The sequence below is a fragment of the Octodon degus genome, unplaced genomic scaffold (assembly GCF_000260255.1).
Source record: "Octodon degus isolate 3935 unplaced genomic scaffold, OctDeg1.0 scaffold00197, whole genome shotgun sequence".
Lineage (NCBI taxonomy): Eukaryota > Metazoa > Chordata > Mammalia > Rodentia > Octodontidae > Octodon > Octodon degus.
In genome coordinates, this window is record NW_004524773.1 from 433355 (window position 1) to 443694 (window position 10340).

Here is a 10340-nt window from a genome sequence, read left to right on the forward strand (position 1 = left end):
GAACTCAGGCCCTTGTGCTTGCCAAGGAAACACTTATTCTACTGAGCCATCTCCCCAGCCCCAATTTTTTTTTTTAAATGTAAAAGGGGATGTATGCAGCTCAGTCCCATGGCCTTGGGCTCAGTTACCACTACAAAAAAGAGAGTGATGGGATGGGAAAATAGCTGAGTGTGTAGCACCTGCCTGGCAAATCCAAGGTCCTGAGTTTGATCCCCAGTACCGCATGCTATGCTGGCCCGAAACCCTGGGTGTACCGTACCAGCCCCCAAACTGGGTATGATGGTGCATTTCTGTAATCCCAGTGCTGGGGAGGCTGACACAGGAGGATCGCTACAAGTTTGAACTGCATAGCGAGACCCTGTACCAAATAAATTTAATCTTTTTGTTGTTGTCATTGTTGTTGTTTTAAATTTGGTACAGAGTCTTGCTAAGCAGCAGAACCAGCACAGCATGCAGTACCTGGGATCGAACCCAGGTCCTTATGCTTGCCAGGCAGGCACTTAGAGCCCCCGAGCTATCCCCTCAGCCCATGTAAAAATACATTTATTTATTTTATTTATTTTTTTTAAATGAATGTTTCCTTTATTTATTTTTCTTTTTTTTTTATGGTCAGCTCAGCCCACCCTGTGGACAGGGCTGGCATGGCATGTGGTGCTGGAGATCAAACCGAGGTCCCTTCATGCTTGCCTAAGCAAGTTCTTTAGACTACTAAGCTATCTTGCCAGCCCAACAAATACATTAAAAAAAAAAAAAAGCAGTGCTGAGAGATTTAATCCTCAATGCACCAAAAAACAAAAAACACTCCCCAAAACACTTTATTATATGCATCGTCTCATCAGCTCAGCCCAAAAGTCCCCTGCAACCATATTTCTGATCCCCATTTGTTTATTATGGTACTGAGGATTGAACCCAGGGCCTTGTTTGGTTTTTTTGAGACAGGGTCTTATGATGTCAATAAAATGTGCAGACTGAGGTTGAACACTATCATTCAGCCTGTTTCCCAGGGTGCTAGGATTTTTTTTTTTTCCTGACTACTAGGGATCAAACTTGGGACCTTGCACTTGCTAGGCAGATGCTTATGCCATTAAGCTATATCCCTGACCCTATTTATTTTTCCTTAAACTTTTTGTTTCATTTTTATTATTGTTGTTTGAGACAGAGTCACATCGTGCAGTTTAGGCTGGCCTCAAAATGGTAATGATCCTTCTGCCTCAGCCTCCCACGTGCTTAGCTTATAGGCAGGCACCACTATACCAACCCTAATTTATTTATTTTATTTATTTATTTTGCGGAACCAGGGATTGAACTCAGGCTGTTGCACTTGGCAAGCGCTTATTCTACGAAGCTGTCTCCCCGGCCTTATTTTTTCCTAAAATTTTTAAAATTGTATTTATTTATTTACTGTACTTATTTTTGTGGTGCTAGGGAAGGGACTCAGGCCCTCATGTATTCCGGGAAAGAGAGCTATGTCACTGAGCTACACCCCTACCCTCTCTTTTCCCATTTAACATGATTTGTTTTGTTTTGTTACTGAGTTAAGATCTTGCTATGTAGCCCAGGCTGGCTTTGAATTCACAGAGATCCTCCTGCCTCAGCCCCCCAAGTGCTGGGATTATAGGGTGCACCACTACACCTGCCTCTGCTTCCCTTTTCTACTTGAAGACTTACTTTGGCGCTAGGAAAGGGTATTGTTTCTTTTTCTTTTCTTTTCTTTTCTTTTTTTTTTTCTTGGAACCGGGGATTGAACTAAGGCCCTTGAGCTTGCCAGGCAAGCGCTTATTCTACTGAGCCATCTCCCCGGCCCCAGTTTTTTGGGTTTTGGGACCAGGTCTCAACATGTAGTCCAGGCTGGCCTTGACACGCTGCGTAGCCCACCTGGCCTCGAACTCAGCGTGATCCTCCTGCCTCAGCCCCCTAAGTGCTAGGCCTCGGTGCTGCGGGCTTGAAGAGTCACTTTGTACACCTAAGTTGTGTTTGTCAATGGACTGCTGCCTGCCCCAGCCCCCGTAAGGCAGGACTTGGGTGGCTTTGGCTCACAGTTCTCTCCAGCGCCCAGGACTGCGCCTGCCTCCAAAGCTGAAGGAGCGCCTCGGCGAATCGTCTTGGCGAGAGATTACACGTATCCTCTTGCCATGTGAATGGGGAAGGCGCGGTGCACCAGCTGCGTGACCTCAGGTGGCCGGTCGCTTTGATTCTAGATCCCCCATTTTAGATGGGATCTAACATCAGGCTGGAGGCGCAGGGCAGGGGCAGAGCACGTGCTCGGCATTTGGGAGGCCCCGCGTCCCATACCCAACACGGCTCGGACGGCAAAGCCTCCTCCTCCTTCTGGGATCTCTGGGGCTGCTGAACCGGCTCCCGCTCACAGCGCTCCGGAGCTGCAGGAGAGAAGCGGGCTTCCTCGGGCGCCCGCGCTTCCACAGATCGCCGCGCGGGGGCAGCAGGCGCCCGGCGGATCGGCGCGCGGCCCGCGCAGGGAGAGCGGCGGGGGCTCCTCGGCAGAGGAAGCTGATGAAATCCCGGCCAACTTGCAGTGAGCTCATCCCGCCCGGGCGCCTCCGGAAGCCGCGGGGCCTCCGGCCTCTGCCTGGCCTGAGCGATAAAGCTCCGGTGCTGAGCCCAGGCGGGAAGTCCTTCCTGGCGTCTGCCCTGCGTGGGGCCTGCAGCCAGCGACCCAGACCTGAGGGGAAGGGCGGAAGGGGACGGTGCCCCGGCGCTCCGCGATTAAAAGTGTATACAGGCACGGCTGCGGGGCGGGGAGACAGAAAGCTGGGTGACAGACAACACTGGGGAGACTGAGGTACAGGCAAGGAAGCCAGAGACTGACTTAAGGATCAGATGGAGAGACAGAAAGAGGAGACCGGAGTGGAGAGGGAAGACACAGATAGGGACTCTGAAAGGAGAGACAACCTCCATGTGAATGGTGTCGTTTTCCGGTACTGGGGATTGAACCGAGCTGTACTCCCAGCCCTGTTTTACGTTCTTTTTTAAGATGGGGTCTTGCTAAGTTGTCCAGGCTGGACTCGAATTTGAGATCCTCCTGCCTCAGCCCCCCTAGAGTGCTGGCATTACAGGCTTGTGCCTTCTCGCCCCACTGACAGCCCTGTTAAGGCACCCAGGAGAGACGGAGCTGGAAGAAGCAGAGTTAGGACCTGGGAAACAAAGATAGGACAGTGAGAGACCAATCGAATAGCAGAGATGCGGGCAGCAGGCAAGCGACTCCGAAGCGAGGGAAATGCAGTCAAAGTAGGGGACAGACAGAGATGCAGAGGAGAAGGAAAGAGGCAGACAGGGAGCGGTGCTCGAGCGGGGGTCGCCCGCAGGGGCGGACCCTGCGGATCCCGGCCGGGCCGCGCCCCGCCCAACCCCCTCCCCACGGCGGCGGCGCGGGCCGGTTACCAAGTTACCAAGTTACCGCAGGATTCGGGAGCTTCTCACTGGTGCGACTGCAGCCAATCAGAGAGCAGCGCCGCTGTTCTCGGGCAGGAGGCCTGGAGACACGCGCACCTTCCCCCGACACCCAGCGAAGCACGCTGACACACAATCACAGCGACGCGCGCGCACGCACTGTCCCAGGGACACACAACATCGTTCCTCATCACACACTCAAACAGCGACACACACAGTGACGTACACACGGTCCTAAGAACTGGCAGAGACACAGCAAAACACAGACACCAAAATCTCAGTGACAGACACAGTCCTGGGATGCAACAGCACTGTCCAGATCCACAATCATTGAAACTACACACAGCATTCCTGGGCACATGTGATCTCCGTGACATGCTGCACAGACCTTCCCACACACAGTGTCACACCGACACACAATATCATTGACGGACATAATCACAGGGACACCCTCCTAGGCAGGTGGTCCCAGTACAATCAAAGTGACAAGATCACTGAGACACAATTACAGTAGGACACAATATCGCACACACTCCCTCATGACCCTGTACACTGATTCATGGACACACAACATAATCCTGACAAGCACATGGTGACACACAGTTACACTGGCCATGGCACTGTACAGAGGCACATACACTCAGCGACACGGTCTCATAGGCATATAATGCTACAGACAAAAATCAGTATCACAGTGTCACACAGTCCTACCTCACACAACCACACAGTCCCACTCCACTGGTACACAATCCCATATATAGTAGCACTGTAGGTGCACACATCACTACTATGACACATCCATACAGTCTCACTGGTACACAGCATTACAGATACAATCACAGTGACAAACACAACCACATCGACACAGCACTGCAGGCACAGCCACACACACTTGTAACAAGAGTACAGTGACAACATATTTGCAAACTTTCTCACTAGTACACATCACTGTGGCCCACATACAATCTCAATACCACACAAACACAACCACCAGGACACACAGTCTCACTGATGCACACCACCACACTCACAGAGCACACCAGAGAATTATACAGGAGCACTTTGGACATAACATTGTCACAGCCACTTCCTACACTTGTAGCACTGTGACAAATGTTGCATGCTGACACACACATCACACAAACACACAATTGTGGCACACATTAGCACACTGACACAACCATGCTAATATGCCAGCTTCCTAACACAGCACACTGACCACAGCCCTACAGAAATCTCTTCAGCACACACACACACACACACACACACACACACGTTCTAGCTCTGGGAAGCTGGGTGCGATGCTGGATGCTGGGGGAGGGACGCTGGTGGCTTCTATCTGTGCATTTGTGTACATGTGCTCGTGCAATCCCTCCCCCTTCCAGCCCTTCATGGGGGCGGGGCCGGGCGCGCGGCAGCCGCTGTTACCGGGTAAACTTCCCCGCCCCCCCCAGCGCGGCCATTAGTCAACCCCCCCAGGATGATGTCATCGCCTCATTCTGGAGGCTGAGTAATCCTCGGCTCCGCCCCCCCAGGTACCAGGGCGGGGGCGGACCGCACCTGGGCGCTCGGCGGTCTGGAGCTGGGGTCTAGAGCTTGGGTTTTCTCCTGGGCTCTGCCTGGCATGGGGACTCTTCCCGGACCCTCTCTCCTGGGGCCTAAGGCTGCACCTCTGGGTTCCTAGAGGCCGGAGGTTTCCAGCCATGATCCACAGTGACCAACTAATGCCAGTGAGAAGCTGACCTTCGTAGTCCAGAGTCGTGGGCATCCCAAAGTCTGGCAGTGGAGAGCCCTAATTCCCAACTCCCGCTGCTACCAACCCTGGAGGGGGCGGGGCCATCACGCCAGGTGTCTGGCAATGGAGATGCTGAGAGATCCAGGTCTTAGACTTTAGGCGGGGTACCAAGCAGTAGAGATAGAGCTGTGAGGTCAGATGTCCCAGTCCTGGGAGATCAACAAGTTGGGCAGTTGGGAAAAGGGGGGCAGGTCTGCACCTCGGGCCAGACAGGTGATCACACAGGGAGGACATTGGAGGCCTCTTAGGGCTTGGACCAAAAACCTGGCTGTTCCCTCGGGCCTGGGACACTCTAGACAAGCCTGGGTCCTCTCGTGGAGGGAACTCAATCCTTGGTTCGTGGGACTGGGATGCCTACATTCCCTGAAGGAAAGAGAATCACATCCTTGTTTCCATAAGTCCAGACCTGCCTGGCTCCTCTGGGAGGAGGAGGCGCCCCTATTTTTATCCGGCCAGGACACCCGGGTTCTCTTCTAGGAAGGCTCCCTATTTTCAAAAGCCACAAAGGTTGAGTCCTGTTGGAAATGGGGACAAACCAGTGCCTGTCTTCACAGGGTCACGATGCTCAGGTTTTCTTCTAGAAGGGGGCTCTTGGTGGCTACCTTCACAAGGCCAACTCCATAGTACCTTCCCAGAGGGAGAAACAGGACGCGCAGCCCAAGCGCCTATCCCCGTCCCCAGGGGAGGGGAGGAAGGTGAGCAAGTGGACAGGCGCTGCCAGGGTCTCACCCCAGCCGGCCTGGGCCGCATGCCCCGCAGCTCCCCGGGGCCGGGCTCCCCGCCCCCCGCGCCGAGGGCTCCCCCAGATCCGGGCGGACGCGGCGCTGGCCAATGAGCGCGCTCGCCGTCTCCGGGAGCCCGGCCGGCTCTGCCCGCTTGGCATTGGGCACGCGGTGGGCAGCGGCGGGCGGGGCCTTGGGGTCCTCGCGCCTGGTTGGGCCAGCGTTGTTGCTGGGTAACGGGGCGGCGAGTTTCCCCTGGCAACGGCGGCGGGTACCGCTCACTGGCTGGCCGGGAAGGAGGGGGGGCGCGGGCGCAGGCAGGCCCCGCAGACCCCAGCAACAGCGCGCGCCCCCGCCCCGCCGGGAAGCGGTAACCTTCACTCGCGCGCCGGCCGCTCGGACCCCGCGGACGCCCGCGCCCCCGCCCAACCCCCACCCTGCTCGGTCCGGCCTGCGGGCCTGGGACCCAGGAGGCCCCCCACCCGCGCTGCGCTGCGGACAGCCAGGACTCAGACCCTGCAGTGAAAAGTTAAGTCCTTCCGAAGTCCCTCTCCCCGTGCGGCAACATTCACTTCCCGCGGCGCACCAAGTCGTGGCGGAGGCGATGGGGCTGCGTATTGCCTGGACGCCTGGGGTCTTCCCTTGTGCGACGTCGGCCCCTGGGCTGTTCCAGGTACAGGTGGCAACCCACTGCATCTTCGTGGAAGTTTTGGTCCCCTGCCGACCCGCGGGAACAGATGAGGAAACTGAGGCACAGAGAGAGGTCAAGGTCATCAGCTGCACCCAGGAAGGCTGGCTCCAGCCTTGGGTGCCCTGTGCTCAGCCCCCGGAGGAGAGACTTTAATGTTTCAAACGTGAAACTGGACAGGTCAACAAAAACATGAGTGGCTGCCAGCAGGCCACCAGTTTGAGAAAGCTGCCCAAGGCGGAGGGGAGGGTCTTTGCTGAAGGGCTTTCTTAGGATTCTGAGAGTTCACGGCCTCCCACCTTGATAGTAGTAAGGATTGGTGACATGTATTAAGCACCCACTCTGCCCCCAGTGATCTTGCTGTGGATTCCAAACTGGGCTTGAACTCTCGAGATTCTCCTGCCTCAGCTTCCAAAGCGCTGGGACTACAGGTGAAGACTCTGCAGTACTTTATTGACCTGTGCAGGATTCTAAGAGGTAGAGACCTTTGCTCCCTCAAATCAGATAAGAAAGCAGAAGCAGATGCCCTAAACACTTGCCAAGGGTACACAGCCTTGAGGCCAGGCTGCGGAACTAGAGGGCTGAGGATTGAACACAAGCCCTGAAGAGGGAGCCCAGGCTCTTTAGCCCCGCCCCAGCGCAGGCTGGGGGCAGAGCGCTGCTGCAAGGACCCTGTGCGGTTTGTCTCTCAGCCAGTTGTTCTCAGCCAAGGATGACTTTTGCATCCTTCAAGGAATGCTCGTTTCATGCTTAGTTTGTTTTGCTTTTTGTGTTTTTATACAGCAGGGGATCCAGCGAGGGCTTTGTGCAGGCTCAGCAAGCGCTGCACCATCGAGGCGCATCTCTAGCCCTTTTACTTTTTATCTACTTAGTTATTTTTGTGGTACTGGGGATTGAACCCAGGAGTTTTGCCCTGAGCTACATTACCTCCCCAACCGACCCTCCCATTTATTTATTTATTTATTTATTTATTTATTTATTTATTTATTTATTGGCTGGCTGGCTGGCTGGCTGGCTGGCTGGCTGACTCAGCCCACCCTGAAGGGCAGGGCTGGCGTGGCATGTGGTTCCAGGGGCTGAACCTCGAAACCTCGGAACCACGGTCCCCTATGCCTGCCTAAGCTTGCCTAAGCAGGTGGTTTAGACTGCTGAGCTATCTTGCCACACCCCCTCCTTATTTTAGACAAGGCCTCACTGTACAGTCCAGAGGGACACTTGAACTCACTACCATAGCCCAGGATGGCCTCAAACTCATGGAGATTCTCCTGCCTCAGCCTCCTGAGTGCTGGGATGACAGGCATGTACCACCACACCAGGCTCATTTTTTTAAATTTTATTTTATTATTTATTTTGTGGTACTGGGAATCAAACTCGGGACCTTGTGCTTGACACGCAGGTGCTTATAGCTGCTGAGCTATCTTCCCATCCCTGATTTTTTAATTTTTGAGGTAGGCTCTTGCTAAATTGTCCAAGCTGTGCTCAACTTGTGATCCTCTTACCCCAGCCTCCTGTGTGACTGGGATTACAGGAGGACACCTCCACACCCTGCATCAATTTGTCAAGCCTGGCCTCTAGACAAAGTTCTAGGATTGTTTGGGGCAGGTGCTGGGGACCAGGTTCAGGGCCTCCCATGTTCCAGGTCCCTGCTCTCCCAGCCACCCCAGCCCTCCTGCAGGGGATACTTGGCACTGTCTGTAGCTGTTGTCAACTCAAAAGGAAAGGATGATTCAGGCGTCTGGTGGGAAGAGGTCAGGGATGCTACTCCGCACCCTACAATGCCCAGGACAGCCCTGGTGACAAAGAATCATTTAGCCCCAAATGTGATCACAGGCCAGGCTCAGCCTGACCTTCCCTAAGCCCATCCCGCCCTCTCCTTTACTCACCATTTGGTCTCTCCAGCTCCAAGGGATTCTCTCCCCTCTCCCACTGGAACGTTCCAGTCTCTCTCTCTGTTTACTTCTGTCTGTCACTCTCTAGCAGAGGGACCTGTGAGTCCTTGGAGCTCAGGAGCTCCGGGTCTCCTCTCCAGAGAAGCAGAGACACAAGGTAGGGTTGGATGGAGGCCAGAGTGCTCCTCCAGGAACTCTAGCAACAAGGAAGCCCCTTGATCGCTCAAGAATAGTTAGGGCCGGGAGAGGGAGGCTGAAGCAGGAGGACTGCTGCAAGCTTGATGCCAGCCTGAAGTGAGATGGGGGTAGAAGCAAACAGGGCCTGCTCCTTCCCTCTGAACCTAGGGTGGGGCCACAAATTTTGCGTCACTACCCACAGGGTTTTTAATTGGCACTTGCATGCTTCTGGAGGAGCCTCCCCTGCTGGTCAGCCCCACTTCCCACTTTTCCTGGCACTTCGCACTGGACTCCTTACACTCATTTATTACCAGTGCACCTCGACTGTGAGGCTGCCAGGGCAGGGACATAGATGGAAGGCCGCAGGGCAGGATCAGGGCCATGATGATGCAAAGGGTCTCTTCCCCTCTCTCCCACCTTCAACCCTCAAGCCTGTCACATGCATTTTCTCTCTCTCTCTCTCTCTCTCTCTCTCTCTCTCTCTCTCTCTCTCTTTTGAGGAATCGGGGATTGAACTCAGGACCTTACACTTGCCAGGCAAGCGCCTATATGCTACTGAACTATCTCCCCAGCCCTGCATTTTCTCTCTTGAGACAGGGTCTTGCCCTGTAGTCTAGGCTGACCTACTTACTATCTGTCCAGGCTGGTCTCCAACTCAAGGTGATCCTCCTGCCTCAGCCTCCCAAGTTCTGGGATCATAGCCATATGCTACATTGCCTGGCTTCTTTTTTTTTTTTTTTTTCTTTTTGAGACAAGGCCCTAATAAATCACTAAATTGTGGTGCTGGGAGTCAAACTGAGGGCCTTGTGAGTGCTTGGCAACTGCACTACTACTGAGCCACATCCCCAGCTTTCTAAATCATTAAATTGCCTAAACCAGGCTTGAATTTTTCGCCCTCCTGCTTCAGCCTCCTAGAGACTAGGTTTATGGGCTTATGCCTCATTGCCTGGGTTCACACTCCCTTTCTCTTCAGAGCATCCTAGAAGGTCTGCCCGGGTTCTGGGCCTGCACAGGGCAGCCCGAGGGCAGGGGCTGGTGGGGAAGGAGTCCAGGCTGTAGCAGGAGCCAGCAGAGAGCCTGCCCCATGCAGCTCCTATTCCACTGGGCGCAGACAACCCAGACCGCAACTACTGATAGCAACAAACATTCATAAGGGCCTTGCTGTGTGTCAAACACTACACAGAATGACTTCCATGCATGATTTCACTTAATAAGTCTAATGCAACATTTTATGAACATCTTTAAACTTGATCTAAAGCCAGAAATATATCTTGGGGTGGCTTTGTCATTTTCTTATGGCAGGCTCTCAATATACAGTTCAGGCTGGCCTTAAACTCACGGTGATCCTCCTGCCTCAGCCTCCCAAGTGCTGGAATTACACGCGTCCACCACCAGGCCTGGCAGAAAAACATCTATTTTTATAATTTAATGTTCACTCATTATACATCAATAAATTATTTTTATAAAATAATACTTAACTTGATGTCATTATTTTATTTATTTATTTGGGTGTTTGAGAGAGGGTCTGGGGGCTAGGGAGATGGCTCAGTGGAATAAGTGCTTCCCTGGCAAGTGCAAGGACCTGAGTTCAATCCCCGGTTCCACCAAAAAGAGAGAGAGAGAGAGAGAGAGAGAGAGAGAGAGAGAGAGAGAGAGAGAGA